The sequence below is a fragment of the Oncorhynchus mykiss genome, chromosome 23, assembly GCF_013265735.2.
Source record: "Oncorhynchus mykiss isolate Arlee chromosome 23, USDA_OmykA_1.1, whole genome shotgun sequence".
NCBI lineage: Eukaryota > Metazoa > Chordata > Actinopteri > Salmoniformes > Salmonidae > Oncorhynchus > Oncorhynchus mykiss.
Genome location: NC_048587.1, coordinates 10719032 through 10736266, shown reverse-complemented (window position 1 = coordinate 10736266; position 17235 = coordinate 10719032). Strand labels below are relative to the sequence as shown.

Below are 17235 nucleotides of genomic sequence, written 5' to 3'. Positions count from 1 at the left end.
CTCAACATGAGGTAGCAAAGAAATGTGGCAAAGAAATTAACGTCATGTCCTGAATCCAAAGCATTACGTTTGGCGCAAATCCAACACAACACATCACTGAGTACCACTCTTAATATTTTCAAGCATGGTGGTGGTTGCATCATGTTATGGGTGTGCTTGTCAACAGCAAGGACAAGGGAGTTTTTTTTAATAACAATAAACAGAATAGAGCTAAGCACATGCAAAAGCCTAGAAGAAAATCTGGTTCAGTCTGCTTTCCTACAGGCACTGGGGGACAAATTCACCTTACAGCAGGACAATAACCTATAACACAAGGCCAAATATACATTGTAGTTGCTTACCAAGATGACACCAAATGTTTCGTCAGTGGCCGAGTTACAGTTTTGACTTAAATTGTCTTGGAAATCTATGGCAAGACTTAAATGTCTGTCTAGCAATAATCAACAACCAACTTGACAGAGCTTGAAGAATGTTTTAAAGAATAATGTGCAAATAATGTACATTTCATGTGTACAATGCTCTTAGCTGTACCAAGAAAGATTCACAGCTGCAATATCTGCCAGAGGTGATTATAACATGTCTTTACTCAGGGGTGTGAATACTTATGTAAAGGACATATAAATACATTTGCAAATATTTCTAAAAGTTAGAAGCACAGGGTCAGTCACAATGCAGTGCCCCTTGAGCAGTGCCTTGTTCAAAGGCAGAGAACAGCACCTGGAGTCTGAACCACCAACACTAGTCACTGTTCAGTGCTCCATCTTGAGATTCATTGCAAGAAGTAGAATGGACACAATCAGGAAGGGACAAGGAACTCACTTTAGACTATTGATTTATAGCTCTCTGTCAACTGTCAAAACTCAGTGCATTGAGAGAGAGAGATCTGTATCATGTGTTTTTTTAAATTTCACCTTAATTTAACAAGGTAGAGAACAAGCTAGTTGAGAACAAGATCTCATTTACAACTGCAACCTGGTCAAGATAAAGCAAAGCAGTTCGACACATACAACAGCACAGAGTTACACATGGGATAAACACACATACAGTCAATAATACAGTAGGGGAAAACGTCGATATACATTGTGTGCAAATGAGGTAAATTAAGGGAGGCAAGGCAATAAATAGGCCGTGGTGGTGAAGTAATTACAATATAGCAATTAAACACGGGAATGGTAGAATTCAGGCTGGAATTTATAGATCAGACAGTCAGAGTCTCCCCTGCGTTATGTGTCCACTACTATCACTAGTGGCGATTATTACAATTGACATTACCTCCCATTTTCTTCTCTTTACTTGTGTTGTACAATGTTTCACTGTTGCATTAATCCTCATTTGAAATATTGTTGAGTGGGATAAATGGGATAATGTAATATGGACTAGATATTGGAAATCAATTTTCAAAGAATAACGTCTATTTAAATTATTTTCATTATTCCCTATATCTAAGGTTCAAATCTGAAATTGGTTTATGCCCTGGGATTCTCTCAGTGCGCTGCGCCTGAGATGCTCGTGGTCCATTGCCCTGTGGTGGTGAACTTCAAAAATATGATTCTGTCGCTGTCTGCTTCAGTGGTGCTGAATCTCCAATCGCCGCTATTACAGCTGATTTGTTTCCTTAAACACAATCGGATCTTTTGCTCTACTGACAAAGTCGATACAGATTTAGAGGCTAAATCTTTAAGAATCGGATTGTTGTTATTTAATCGGAGGTGATCGGAGGTGTTGCCGACTTCATCAAACACACCTGAGGTAGTGAGGTCACCACCACGTGCACCGTCCATTCTCACATCGAGATGATTCAGCCACCACGGTAACCACGCGCTCCAGCCACTCACTCCCTCAGCTCAAGAATACACCAACATCCCGAACTGGTACGAGATAGAATGGCTTTAGTGCGCTTGCTTGAATCAGTCTGGTTCTCAATCGCTCGACAATCCTAGTGTGAGTGACTGTGTGTAAATGTGTGTGTTAGCAGGCAACAGGCGGGTGGAGAGATCGGGGAGCCAGCTTGGAGAGCGGAGAGCGCACACCACCAGCGCAGTCGAGACTAAAACGGAAATAACGAATTAACTACCAAGGGGATTGTCATTTCCTTAACATCCTTTCAATCGTTAATGACACATCGTTAAAGGAGGCAAAACGAAAAACACAACAGAGATTGATTTATTATCCATAGTTTACCGTTCCAGCGCGTGGAAAGATGAAGACTAAAAACCTTGAGCAAAGCTTGTCTGATTCCAGAGAATTGGATGGATCGTATGACCAGCTGACTGGTGGTGAGTGATGGGCTTTCGCAGCCCCGACTTTATTAGACCGGTTAAAGATGCCGTATGACTTGAAAAAGTGAAATAGTTGGTTAGCCAATATAGCTTAACTGTTGCCAATAAAATTGTTTGTGAAGCTTAGGCTACTTAAGTAAGATGCTTCACAATTTTCAAGTCATGCAAGACCTGTTGTAAATAGTGTTACATTAGATAATGTAGGGCTATATCGTTTTAAAAAGCGAGCAGCCTATAGTAACCATGTCTTATCACACAATATATGAATTTATATATGTCATATTGCATATTTTATTGCTAGTATTTGCGTGCATGTTGATGTGTGACGTCTGCAGCCTGATCACTGGAAATAGACTTCGATTTAGGATGTTTGAAAAGGTCATTAGAAGGTTGACATTTGCCTTCCTCAGTGCTCACAATGATTTTTTTATTAAAAATGCTTGCCCAACACTGGGCGCGAACTCGTGATGCTCGGAGCTGAAGCTGCTCATCCACCTATATGATTGCATGGCGATGGAATGTGTGCGAGGCGCGGAGTTTTGCTGACTTGGCTTTTCTACAGGAGTCCATTAGCTGTCATGTTGAGATGCCCAAAGCACATCTGGATTAGAGACGTTGGTGCTGGCCTGAAGTCCTGGTGATATAGCCTAAAATTAAACGAGCCATATTAGTGAAAATTTGCATTTTCGAATCACACGATCCAACATGTATGTGCTTTCTCCTTTATAAGACTGTTTTGCTAAATCGTTTTGCACTAAATTATCTTGGATTCTACATTTAGTGTGCTGCACAATGAGTTTCTAGTGCGATTGGTTTTTGCCACGTGCCTTTACTAATGTGTGTGTCCATCAGGATTTTAGAATGTCATGCAGATGGAGCTAAATGTCAAGACATTTTCAATGAAAAACAAATACAGAATTTGGTGTGTGTGTGCAGAATGTCAGTAAAACCAAATATAAATAATATAAACGGAGCACAGCAGAGGAACTGCAGACAATAATATTATTGGTCCATAATTAATGGACAATATGTGAAAGTGCGTGTGTGTGAGCACATGCCTATTTGTAAGTAATCTGTGTGTGCATATCGACCTTTCCAAACGCTGTCTTCCTTAGTTCCACTAGGTCAGGGTTGTTACTAGATGTTATTAAGATATGTAATTAGATGCTGTTTGTGATGTTTGACAGAGTACCAGGAAACACCATTTGTCTGTTTAGTGCTAGTTGACAGATTCAAACGATAGCATTGTGCCCAAACACATTGTTACTATACAAGAGGCAAGCCTTGCACTGGCTGCCTGACACACGTAGAGTAAGAGCTGTCATTCTTCCAGCCAAGCTCTTGGAATGATTAATATGATTTTTCCTTGATGCATGAGAGCTATTACTGTTGACTGGGCTGTATTGTGAACATGATGTGACATATTGAACATGTGACATATACATTTACATATTGCATATACAGTACATTGATGTATTGACAACACAACTAGGCCTATCATGATGCACTGCAACACAGGGTCTATGCACATGTTTAACACCAGTCCCTAGATGTGCTTTTAGGAATTAGTAACTGAAAAATGGAACCTGTGTCCTCCGCATGCCACACAACTGTGCTAGCCTGCTGAGCTAAAGCCTATAAGGACAGTGCTGGTAGACAGTAATGTGGTGTGTTTTAATGGTATCTGTTGAGACGTGTTTTATGTATATCAGCTTTCTGTGGTGAAGCAATAGATGCAGATTAGCTACTGATTTCCATACCTGAGTCTATTAAAGAAACAAACACACTAAATAGGATTTGACGGACTGCTGTGTATGTTTGCCTGTATTATTTGCCTTTAAAGGTCAACTGCCCCTTAGGCCGTTTTAAAACCAAAGAAGTTGGTTCTATGTGGCATCGAAATAAGCCAGAAATATTAATTATTGTGTCAGAATTGACATCAAAGTGTAAATAGGATCATTTTTTTCCATAAAGTCAGTCTGGTTTAAAACTGAGCTTTGTAAGTGAGTTCATCACTACTTACTGAAGGGTTTGCTATGGATTACTTACTTACCCACTTTTGCCAATGCTGATGCTCAATTGCTCAGAGACAACACGTTGTGGTCCACCCCAGCTGCCATGTGGGCATTTGTTGTCCAGTCTGCATATGGGTGCAAAGTACACACGTTTCCCCCTGCAAATAGGAGTGAAAATGGGCTTCCATAAAGTCGGTGCAAACTTCCAATGCATTTCAACAATATTGCCAGATGGCCAGGAATGGATTACATCCGACATGATCACTTCTGCTGCCTGTCAACTGTCAAACCACTGGTGTTGGTGAGTACGTTAGCTAAGTAGATAGCTGGTATTAGCTAGCTAGTAGCTATTTTTGCTTATACCACATTATTTGATAATGCTAGTGAGCCAGGCTAGCTATATGATACCATAGATGAAAGGGAGATGATACTGTAGCTAGCTTAATGCATCAAGACGCACCTCCAACAACACATAAAACCTCACATACATGTAATTCTGCCAATAAACAATGCCAATTTCTCTCATCAGTGGCATATGGGCTTTTTAGGTGAGCGCTGTTTCCGCCCTGTGATAAGCAAGGCCCACTTTGTCAAAGGCAGGGACGCCAAATATTTATCTTGTCCATTCCAAGCGTGCCTCTCCAGGGTGCTGTTGGAGAAATGTATCGCTGCAGCGCTCCACCAACATCAAAAAATCATGTAGCAGAAAAAGCACATGGTAGAAAGGGTAGCCTATGTGACCTTTTTTATAGCCTACAGGCTGGAGATAAAATGTATGGCAATATAATGAGACAGAAACCTTTTACATCAGGTTTCTCAGATCAAATGGCCTAACCTAATTGGTGCCCAATCAAATAAAAATGCTCATACACGTTATCAAACAACATATCATTAAACAGGACAGGCCAAAGTAAAATGGACAATATGGAACGGACAATCAGGCTAATCACAGCTGCTGTCCAGGAGTTTATTCCCGTGGGCTAATTTGTCATGATCAGTGATTTCAAGTTTGTATCCTTACAATGTTTATGAGCTGATCACAGCGAAAAATAAAATACTTCTGCACTTCCCGCTGTGTGAACACATTGCAAATAGGCTCAGGATAACTCCTCCTGATAAAGTTGGGTAACTGATATTCAGAGCTTTAATAGCCAAATTGATTCGTCACAGGAATCAGGACTAATAAAGCGAATGCAATGGCCTTTTTAACATTTTTATTTATTTATTTTTACAAGCGGTAGGCCTACCACATGGATGGGCATTCATAAAATTCCATTGCTGGCCGGCATGGTAGGCTACATCCAAGTAAGCATGGGCTGACATCTTTCAGACATCTTTTTTTGGTGTTTTGCAAATGGTAGACCTACATGGGCATTCCTAAAATGATATTTCAGGCGACACTGTAGCCTATACCTCAGTAAGTATGGACTGACGCTGATGTCTTTTGGACATCTTTTTTTGGTCTTGTCCGGACCGGTCTTAATTTCCATGTCCACAGATGTTGGTTTTTGGTCCGGTTCGGACGAAATCTGAAACGATCCATGATGTCTATGTTTGGTTCAGTATTTTGTCCGGTTTGGACCAGACTTGATTTGGCCCAAACATTAATGTCTATAAATTACATCTTTTCAACTTTCATCCAGAACTGAAAATGAACCAAATTTCAACATCAGGATAATACGTATTTTCAATGTCCAGAAAATACCTCAACTGTCATTCAGAACCAAAAATGAACCTGTTTTCAACATTTTACCTTTCATTCAGAACTTTCAGTTTTTTTTTGTCTTGCCTAGGGTGGCACAAGGGCCAGGATCGGCCATGGAGGAAGATGTGCATAGCTCACGTTAGCTTTTGTTAGCAAGGTATCTAGCTAACTGTAGCCCATTTCCATTTAGGGTCAATCCAGGGCAGGCACTTGGATACTAGCCTGCTAGCTAATCGTAGGATGTAGCCAGCTAGCTTTGAATAATGTTTCAAGCAAACTGGCTAGCTAACGTTAGCTAGCTAGCCAACGGATTTAAACTCTGACAAAGATATATCTAACCCAGATTTGCAAGTTAGGTAGCTAGCTTGCCTGTTCTCATTTAAGTTGTATGTGTATTTTCTAGGGCAAAAGTAAATTAAGGATGGTACTTGTCTACTTGTACTCTACACACAACTTCTTTTTATTTATTAGGTAAGTGTATGCATGCTGTCTTCATAAGCACATCAATGTGATATTTACAGCATTAAATGTGTTGTCTTTGTAACACAACACAATCATCGATTTTTGTTGTTGATAAATGTATCTACACTCAAGCTGGCCGATGTTTGTGCAATTTTCACATGTAGCCTACACCTTTTGTAGGGATATTAGCAGTTCTGGGATTTGTCTCATGGGAAAGATCTAACAGCGAACATAAAGACAGATGAGATGAAACAACTAGACATATAGAATATTGTGGTGTAGAACAGCTGAGCTGACTCAAACGGCATTCACCTCGCAGATGATACCAAGGTAACATATATTTACATGACGTGATGAAATGTTGAAACTAAGTTACAAGGTCTTATGAAACACATTCCAGACACTGGCTGTTGCTATCTTGCCATAGCTGATTTGACTGAGAAATATCAGCTAGATAGGATAGCCAGTCAAGAGGGGAGAAGTCCTCAACTTCAAACTTTGTTCTCTTCATAGCAAAGATAGCTTAGCTTACCTTGCTGTACTCACTACTGGACTTGTTTGTTGTGATTGAATGGCAAAGACATACTCAAGAAACATCCACATCAAACTACACCCCCAAGACAACTGTTGTTTGCCTTCAGTCATGGACCCCAGCATGTGTGAGTGAGTGCATTTTTGGGAAGAAGGAATGGTGTGGTGAATGGTGAATCATTCTCTTAATGTACGTAGTCTGTGTGTGTATTTGTGTGAGTGATGTGATGTCTCTTGAGTATTGTATATGTGGCGGAAGAGCAGAATTACCGTATATAATGTTTATGTAAATATTTTTTTTTATTATATATATATATTTTTTTACCCCTTTTTCTCCCCAATTTTGTGGTATCCAATTAAGTTACAGTCTCATCGCTGCAACTCCCGTGTGGACTCGGGAGAGGCGATGGTCGAGAGCCACGTGTCCTCCGAAACACGACCCAACCAATCCACACTGCTTCTTGACACAATGCCCACTTAACCCGGAAGCCAGGCACACCAATGTGGGGGGGGGGGATACACTGTACACCTGGTGATTGTGTCAGCGTGCATGCGCCCGGCCCGCCACAGGAGTCACTAGAACGCGATAGGACAAGGACATACATGCCGGCCAAACCCTCTCCGAACCCGAACAATGCTGGGCCAATTGTGCGCCACCCCGTGGGTCTCCCAGTCGCGGCCGGCTGCAGCAGAGCCTGGACTAGAACCAGGATATCTAGTGGCACAGCTAGCAACTGCGATGCAGTGACCACTGCTCCACTCGGTAGGCCAATGTTTCTATAATTACCTCTCGTCTCTCAGCTAGGGCTCTTAAACACAAAGGGGAACGCTACCACACACGCAAAAATGAACCCAAGCATGCAAACACAATCATCACTGATCCACTATGCCATGTCAACAGTCTACCTGGCAGGCAATATTTGGTACATGGCGCTATTATTACGTCTTTTAGAACATCTTGGTCAGATTGAACAATGGTTGTAGAAGGAAATTGTAAAAATACAGTGCCTTGCGAAAGTATTCGGCCCCCTTGAACTTTGCGACCTTTTGCCACATTTCAGGCTTCAAACATAAAGATATAAAACTGTATTTTTTTGTGAAGAATCAACAACAAGTGGGACACAATCATGAAGTGGAACGACATTTATTGGATATTTAAAACTTTTTTAATAAATCAAAAACTGAAAAATTGGGCGTGCAAAATTATTCAGCCCCTTTACTTTCAGTGCAGCAAACTCTCTCCAGAAGTTCAGTGAGGATCTCTGAATGATCCAATGTTGACCTAAATGACTAATGATGATAAATACAATCCACCTGTGTGTAATCAAGTCTCCGTATAAATGCACCTGCACTGTGATAGTCTCAGAGGTCCGTTAAAAGCACAGAGAGCATCATGAAGAACAAGGAACACACCAGGCAGGTCCGAGATACTGTTGTGAAGAAGTTTAAAGCCGGATTTGGATACAAAAAGATTTCCCAAGCTTTAAACATCCCAAGGAGCACTGTGCAAGCGATAATATTGAAATGGAAGGAGTATCAGACCACTGCAAATCTACCAAGACCTGGCCGTCCCTCTAAACTTTCAGCTCAAACAAGGAGAAGACTGATCAGAGATGCAGCCAAGAGGCCCATGATCACTCTGGATGAACTGGAGAGATCTACAGCTGAGGTGGGAGACTCTGTCCATAGGACAACAATCAGTCGTATATTGCACAAATCTGGCCTTTATGGAAGAGTGGCAAGAAGAAAGCCATTTCTTAAAGATATCCATAAAAAGTGTCGTTTAAAGTTTGCCACAAGCCACCTGGGAGACACACCAAACATGTGGAAGAAGGTGCTCTGGTCAGATGAAACCAAAATTGAACTTTTTGGCAACAATGCAAAACGTTATGTTTGGCGTAAAAGCAACACAGCTCATCACCCTGAACACACCATCCCCACTGTCAAACATGATGGTGGCAGCATCATGGTTTGGGCCTTCTTTTCTTCAGCAGGGACAGGGAAGATGGTTAAAATTGATGGGAAGATGAATGGAGCCAAATACAGGACCATTCTGGAAGACCTAATGGAGTCTACAAAAGACCTGAGACTGGGACGGAGATTTGTCTTCCAACAAGACAATGATCCAAAACATAAAGCAAAATCTACAATGGAATGGTTCAATAATAAACATATCCTGGTGTTAGAATGGTCAAGTCAAAGTCCAGACCTGAATCCAATCGAGAATCTGTGGAAAGAACTGAAAACTGCTGTTCACAAATGCTCTCCATCCAACCTCACTGAGCTCGAGCTGTTTTGCAAGGAGGAATGGGAAAAAATGTCAGTCTCTCGATGTGCAAAACTGATAGAGACATACCCCAAGCGACTTACAGCTGTAATCGCAGCAAAAGGTGGCGCTACAAAGTATTAACTTAAGGGGGCTGAATAATTTTGCACGCCCAATTTTTCAGTTTTTGATTTGTTAAAAAAGTTTGAAATATCCAATAAATGTCGTTCCACTTCATGATTGTGTCCCACTTGTTGTTGATTCTTCACAAAAAAATACAGTTTTATATCTTTATGTTTGAAGCCTGAAATGTGGCAAAAGGTTGCAAAGTTCAAGGGGGCCGAATACTTTCGCAAGGCACTGTACATCTTTATGTGACTATACCAAGGCATTGTTGAATACTCATTTCTTATTGGCTTGAAGGGCATTCTAGAGTGCATTATTTCCCTATAACGGACAGTATATTTATACACGGTAGAATTCAATGGTATAGTTAATTTTTCCATATTTTGTTTGAGCTGCTTTTGAAAGCAAAAACTGAATTGAAAACAGTATTGGTATTGTTGAATAAGATTTTCATAATAGCAAGATGGGACTGATGGTTTGGTTAGTTAAACTAGCAAGCTGCTACTTGTTGAACACATTTCTACGGCAAATGTGTTAAATTATAGCCGTGGTATAAAAGGGATAACCAACTCGGGCTCTATGCATTCTCTGGAAAATAATGCAACTCCGTGGAAGGTCAGTTCCTCTAGCGCCGGTACTCCCAAATTGCGGGGGTACGAGCAATGCCGTCGGGGGTACCCCAAAATTTATATTTGGGTGCGGGTTTTTTCTCACCTGAGTAGCCTCGTTTCACTGCCAAACTTTTTTTTTAACCATCTAGTGTTCAGCGAAATAACAACACAATGTCAAATACAGGTAGCCTAGTCAAATAATTAACATCCAATCACATTAAACATTACTCTCTCGCGGGAAACCTTCACTCTTGCACAGACATTTAAAAACGAAATGTGAGAACTTGAAAATAGACCACAGGAGTTTTTTGAGCGAGAATAAAGACTACTTTCGAGTAGTAAGACATGTATGAAAGCAACAGATACCATTAATAAAAAGGGTCTAGAGGCGTCTTATATGGTGAGCTAACGAAGTGGCTAGGACAGGCAAGCCCCATACTATTGTGGAGGACTTAATTATTCCTGCTGCCGCGAATATGGCTGGGGAAATGCTGGGGGATAAAGGCCAAAAAAACTATACAGACAATGTCTTCATCAAACAACATTTTCACGACGCATCAGTGACATGGCAGGAGATTTTGAAACAATTACTGCTTCACAAACAAGACAGTGAATTATATGCGTTACAGCTGGATGTGGTGGGCATGGCACAGCTCCTGGTTTATGTCCATTATGTTTATGGGGGGTCAATTAAAGGAAGACATCCTCTTCTGCAAAGCACTGGAAACCAGGACAACATGAGAGTATATTTTTTAAAGTACTGGACAGCTTTGTGACATCAAATGGATGTCAAGATGTGTTTGTATCTGTACTGATGGTACAAAGCTATGACAGGGAGACATAGTGGAGGGGTAATGCACGTGCAAGCAGTTCCTCCCGACACCACTTGAGTATACTGCAGCATCCACCAAGAGTCTCTTGCTGCCAAGGGAATGTTTGACAGCTTGAAATACGTTTTGAACACTACAGTGAAAAAGGGGTAACTTTGTTAAAGCAAGGCCCCTGACCTCTCATGCATTTTCTGCATTATGCAGTGAAATGGGCAGCGACTATGTAACGATTTTACAACACACAGAAGTGGTTATCAAGGGGAAAAGTATCAACACGTTTTTTTGAATTGATAGACGAGCTTAAAGTTTTATTTACTGACCATAATTTTCACTTGTCTGACCACGTGCATGATGACGAGTTTCTCACATGACTGGCTTATCTGGGTGATGTTTTTTCTCGCCTGAATGATCTGAATCTAGGATTAAACGGACTCTCCGCAACTATATTCCATGTGCTGGGCAAAATCGAGGCTATGATTAAGAAGTTGGAGCTCTTTTCTGTTTGCATTTAACAAGGACAACTCGCAGGTCTTTCCATCATTTGTATGATTTTTTTGAGTGCAAATGAACTCATGCTTACGGACAATGTCAAATGTGATATAGCATAGCACCTGAGTGAGCTGGGTGCGCAAATACGCAGGTACTTTCCCGAAATGGATGACACAAACAACTGGATTCGTTATCCCTTTCATGCCCTACCTCCAGTCCACTTACTGATATCTGGACAAGAGGGCCTCATCGAAATTGCTACAAACGGTTCTGTGAAAATTGAATTTAATCAGAAGCCACTGCCAGATTTCTGGATATGGCTGCGCTCAGAGAATCCTGCCTTGGCAAATCGCTCTGTTAAGACACTGACGCCCTTTGCAACCACGTACCTATGTGAGAGTGGATTCTTGGCCGTCACTAGCATGAATACAGTCTGTGGGGACTGTCTGTGGGTTATGCACAATTTTTGATGAACAAAAAATATTTGATTTGTAAGATGGCTTAGTAAAGAGCAAAATGTTTGATTATTATTATATTATTATTTGTGCCCTGGTCCTATAAGAGCTCTTTGTCACTTCCCATGAGCCGGGTTGTGACACAACTCACATTTATTTAACATAAAAATGAGTGTATAGTGTGTGTGTGTGTGTGTGTGTGCTGGTGCTAGAGGAGGTACACAGCTGGAGGTTGAATGTTTGAAGGAGTACAGTACTGCTCTAGCGCATCATGCAACACACCTTTGACGCCATTTATTTTTTTCCATGGAACGCATAGCCCCTTGTTGAGTATCCCGTTTGGTAATCTGACCAGATAACACCCAGAATGTTACTTTCCCATGACTTCTTTACCTTGTTGTTATAGAGACCATGACAACAACAAGAAAATCAGTTCACAACTGTGTGACAAATGTTTCTATAGGAAGGGGGTTCCACTCTTCCTTGTGTCCATCTACCTCTATGAAATTACTGGATAACCTGCAAATGTCACGTGCACCCCATTTGCCCTCCTTTTTCCTCTCCATGGTGTATTAGAGCTTAAACCAATACTCACACTCTCCTATCTTAATGCTTTTCAAGCGCATGACACACTCTCTGTGCCTATAACACATAGGCCTATCACACCCTAAAGGCTAACAAAGAGACATGCCTTGTGGAAAGACTGAAAACAGTGCAAGGTGGTAGTTTTTTTGTATAGCATGTGTTTATGCATTGTTTTAGGAAAGTGTGTACTTCATTCTATATGTGAAAGAAAGGGGGTTGGGAAAGAAGACTGTGTGTGTGGGGGAACATGTTAGTCATGTAGTGTGTACCTCTGTATGAGTTATCTTGTTTGAGTGACTGAGTGGGTGTGTGCAAGTTAAGTGAGTGTTCTTTACGCACATTAGTTGTGTGAGAGCATAAGTAGGATGTTGCTGACTCCAGTGGATGGTGGGCAGTTTGCTTTCTCTGCCAGACACGAATATCCAATTAATTTGAGAGCTGGACTTGACCCTTCAACCCACCAACACACACACATGCATGCACGCACACACATGCTCAAACACAGACTATTAGTCTCTCGATTCTCTTAATCTCCTTCCTCACACTTTGTTTGTGTGCGTATGTGTGGCAGACCCTCAGCAGTGGTCTGTTTGAGCTAAATGCCAGTTTCTTATATTTCATTATGGGAATTGTTTGCCCTTTTTGAGTCAGAGGCGTAGGCAGACATAGCCGTGTGGCTGGGGCTGAGTAAAAGTGACTGCCAACATTTTCCAGCAAAAATACCCAAACATCAGTGGTGTAGTCATGGTGCATGGAGAAGTGGGTATACTGTAATTTTGGCAATCATTTTCCAACCTGCCTGCCTGGAAATGAAAGGCGACTTGTGTGAAAAATTCTATGAGAAACAGATGTAGGCTACTCTGAATGACCTAAAATCATGGCAATGAGAAATACATCCACCATTATATCCAGAATTAAATAATAGACCTAGCACTTATGGCTGATATGTTAAGCTAAGGGACCAGATAAACACGGACGTAAGAAATTGAACAGATTTCCGTGGTGGTGTGTTACATGAGAACGGGGTACTCAAGGGGTTCCTACACTTTCCCAGCAGCTGAATGCCAGTTGGATGCCAGTTGCTGCTGATCTCTGTATTGTGCATTTTGCTACAGGAGGTTTATGGGTTACAAAAAAGGCCTATGCTACATTCAGTTCCATACTCCATGGTTTCCACATATTTCTACCCTAACTTTTCTAGGCTGTAGTCTGATTTCTGTAGGCCGAGGCTAGTGATCGCCACCAATCGAGTCAGCGCCCTGGCATAAACCTCATAGCCTGTCCCTAAAGCTCTTCTATCGAGAAGCAAAATAAAGAGGCTAAACTGTAGAACTCATGAGATGATATGGGAATAAATTCACAATTCTTGTTGTGACTGCGAGTATCAGGAGTCAGAGTATAGAGCGGAGTGCGGAACTGTCCATTGCTGAAATCTTTGATATGATATTCACGGGCTCAGCTAGTGCCTGCCAAGCCGCATTACCTGCCCCTGGTACAGAATAATATAGGCATATGCTGGGTGGTTCGAGACCTGCATCCTGATTGGCTGAAAGACGGGGTATATCCGACCGTATACAATGGGTATGACAAAACATAGCTACATTGGTAACCAGTTTATAATAGCGATAAGGCACCTCAGGGATTTGTTATATATGGCCAATATACCACGGCCAAGGGCTGCGTCCGCGTTGCGTCGTGCCTAAGAACAACCCTTAGCCGTGGTATATTGGCCATATACCACACCCGCTCGGGCCTTATTGCTTAAATATTTCACGTGATTTGTGTTTGTGTAGGCTACTTTGTGCATGATTTCTCTATTGTATTGCATAATTGATACGTCATATACTTCCACTAAACTACCTTGTTATGCATCAGTGGGGATTAAGATTTATTTATGTGAACATTTGGGCAATAATATTGCATCATTTAACATAACACAAGATAAATATGACCAAAAAACAACCAATTTCGCCATTATTATTAAGTAGGCAGCGGAAGTGTGCAACTAGACAACCGCTTACAGCAACACCGCTGACAAAACAGGCTGACAGTCCAAGTCAGACAGTAAACAAACAATGAAACACACAACATGTCTATCACCTACATTTTCAAAGAGAAAAAGAGAGAGAGATTATTCAGCAGCAGACAAGTGCAGTGATAAAATTGTACTGTTACAAATGGATGAAGTATCCAGTCCGTCATGTTGCGAGCTCATGAAATAATCATCAGATCTACCACTCAAATGAGTGATCTACAGTACAGGCACAACAGGTGTATTCAGGACCATGGTATGCGCATCGGCCAGACACCAGCTCAGCACTGGATTGGAATATGTGCAAACAGCTTATGGCACTATTGCACAAAGAAGAATAGAAAGCCCTGTAAATGTTTTCATTAAGTCCAGAAGAGCACACATAGTATATGGGATTAATTTTAAGAAATGCACCTTAATTAATTTTATTAATATTATGGTGTTTTTATTCCAAGAAAAACAAAAAACTAAACCCTCAGGGTTTCCGTCAGGAAAATATGGCACTGTACAACATGACCGGTCGGGAGTAGGCTATTAAGTGACTGCGAGGGAAGAGCAAAATAATCCTAACATTTCCACACCGTAATTGTAGGCTAACCAATACGGAGATTCAGTGAAAATAAAAAATCTCATTGATTTATCAAGACCAGTCCCCATGCTTGTCTCAGAGCAGCACGAATGGTGCTGAAATAGTTGACCACACGCGGGTAGGCTATTGCTTCAAATCCTATTATAGCAAATGGATGACTTTGGGTGTTCCAGTAAGCAACAATTTGTAAAAGAACTCCAGCACAGAGAAGAGAATGGAGCCTTAAATATTAATACTTTTCATTATCTTGATCTGTCTCCCTCTTGAGTCATTTGTATGTCTTATTTGATCAAGCAGTGTGCTTAAAGCATCCAACAAACTCAGTGCATGTAGTTGATTTTATTCAAACACATAGGGTGTGTCTATATATGGAAAAATACATGTTTTAAAATTTTGACCAATTGATGGCTCAAAAGAACAGACAGCTTTCTGTCGCACAATTATTGTCTGGGACAGCCTTAGAAACAGAAGATAGGAGTGTCCCACATAGTAGAGAAGGCCCTACAGTACAGCAATAACCATAATAGAGACTTTGGTCCAGTGTTACCTTCTGGGTTGTTCCACAAAAATAGTGCCTTTTTAGATATTTTAAGTAGAAAATTGTGGACCAATTATTGTATTTTAAAGCCTGTCATAATACATGAATTGCCATTTAATATATACCACATTGAGAATTCAACAAATACGCTTTTGTATATGAATGAAGGCTTGCTAAAGTGCTAAAATTCAGCATTTTGACATGTCCCTCCAAACCTGTGGAAGATTTTAACCCTCTTAATCCCCAAATATTTCAAAATGTCACAATCATTGTAAAGCCCTAGGGCTGGGCAACAGTTCTAAATATGCTTTATGAGCAGTGCATGACACTAAGGTAGCAACATATACAGTGCCTTCAGAAAGTATTCATAACCCTAGACTTATTCCACATTTTGTTGTGTTACAGCCTGAATGTTTTTATAATCAGCCATCTACACACAATATCCCATAAATGACAAAGTGAAAACACGTTTTTAGAGATTTGAAAATGAAATACAGAAATATATCTAATTTACATAAGTTTCACACCACTGAGTCAATACATGTTAGAATCACCATTGGCAGTGAGGTTTTCTGGTTAAGTCTCTAAGAGAAAGCTCCCCTGGATTGTACAATAATTGCACATTATTGTTTTAAAAAATCTTCAAGCGCTGTCAAGTTGGTTGTTGATCATTGCTAGACAGCCATTTTCAAGTTTTTCCCTAGATTTTCAAGCCGATTTTTCAAGTCAAAACTGTAACTCGGCCACTCGGGAACAGTCAATGTCGTCTTGGTAAGCAACTCCAGTGTATATTTGGCCTTGTGTTTTAGGTTATTTTCATGTTGAAAGGTGAATATAGTGGGCACTTTGAATACAGTGTTGGAAAGCAGACTGAACCGTGTTTTCCTCTAGGATTTTGTCTGTTTAGCTCTAGTGAGATTTGGATTAACCCCAAACATAAAACAAAAGGCACTGTATGAACAAACTAGGATAAAGATGATCATGAGCACTCACTTCAAATTAGCTAACATTATCCCATCCTAATTGTTACCAAGTATCCAAAAGGAGATTCGGTGGGGGAAAAAAATCTGGAAAAACTCAAGGGTGTGAATACTTTCTGAAGGCACTGTATATTCTAAGTGTTTTTAACAATTCTGATTGTTTATTATTGTTCAATCATTTATACTGTTCAATTGAACTTCAACCAAAAGTTGGAATATTGTGTTTTTTGTTTGACATGTAAACAAATGAAAAAGACAAGGAGGGATTATGACAGGCTGTTGTTCAGTGTTTCCAAGTGGACCCTAATTAGATGTTATATTAAAGGTTTTATCTTACATAATGTAGCTTTGATGTAGTTAAAATATTCATGCTTCGCCTATTCCTCTCTGATTTAGTATATACCATTGCATAAACAACATGCCGATCTAAGCTTACACCAGTACTAGTATCAGTCTGTATTAGCTAGCTAAAAAAATGTGTGTGTGTGTGTGTAGGGCCCTGTGAGTGTGCATAGAGACAGTGCAAAAATAAAATACAAGGGTCAACTCAGTCTGTGTAGCCATTTTGTTAGTCTGTGTAGCCATTTTGTTAGCTATTTAGCAGTCTTATGTCTTGAGGGGGAATAGGCGTTGTCGAGCCCTTTTCAACACTTTCTTGGTGTGTTTGTACCATGATAGTTTGTTGGTGATGTGGACACCAAGGAACTTGAAGCTCTCAACTTGCTCCACTACAGCCCCGTCG

At 40.7% G+C, this 17235-nt stretch overlaps 1 long non-coding RNA gene across 1 annotated transcript in view; it reads left to right on the top strand.

The window, feature by feature from the left end:
* The first annotated feature begins 1737 nt into the window (after window positions 1–1737).
* LOC118943886 overlaps window positions 1738–17235 on the top strand; it is a 117685-nt gene continuing 102187 nt past the window's right edge. The window contains exons 1-2 of the long non-coding RNA XR_005039212.1: window positions 1738–1871; window positions 1973–2276. This is a non-coding gene — a long non-coding RNA (uncharacterized LOC118943886). The remainder of the gene's footprint in view (window positions 1872–1972; window positions 2277–17235) is intronic.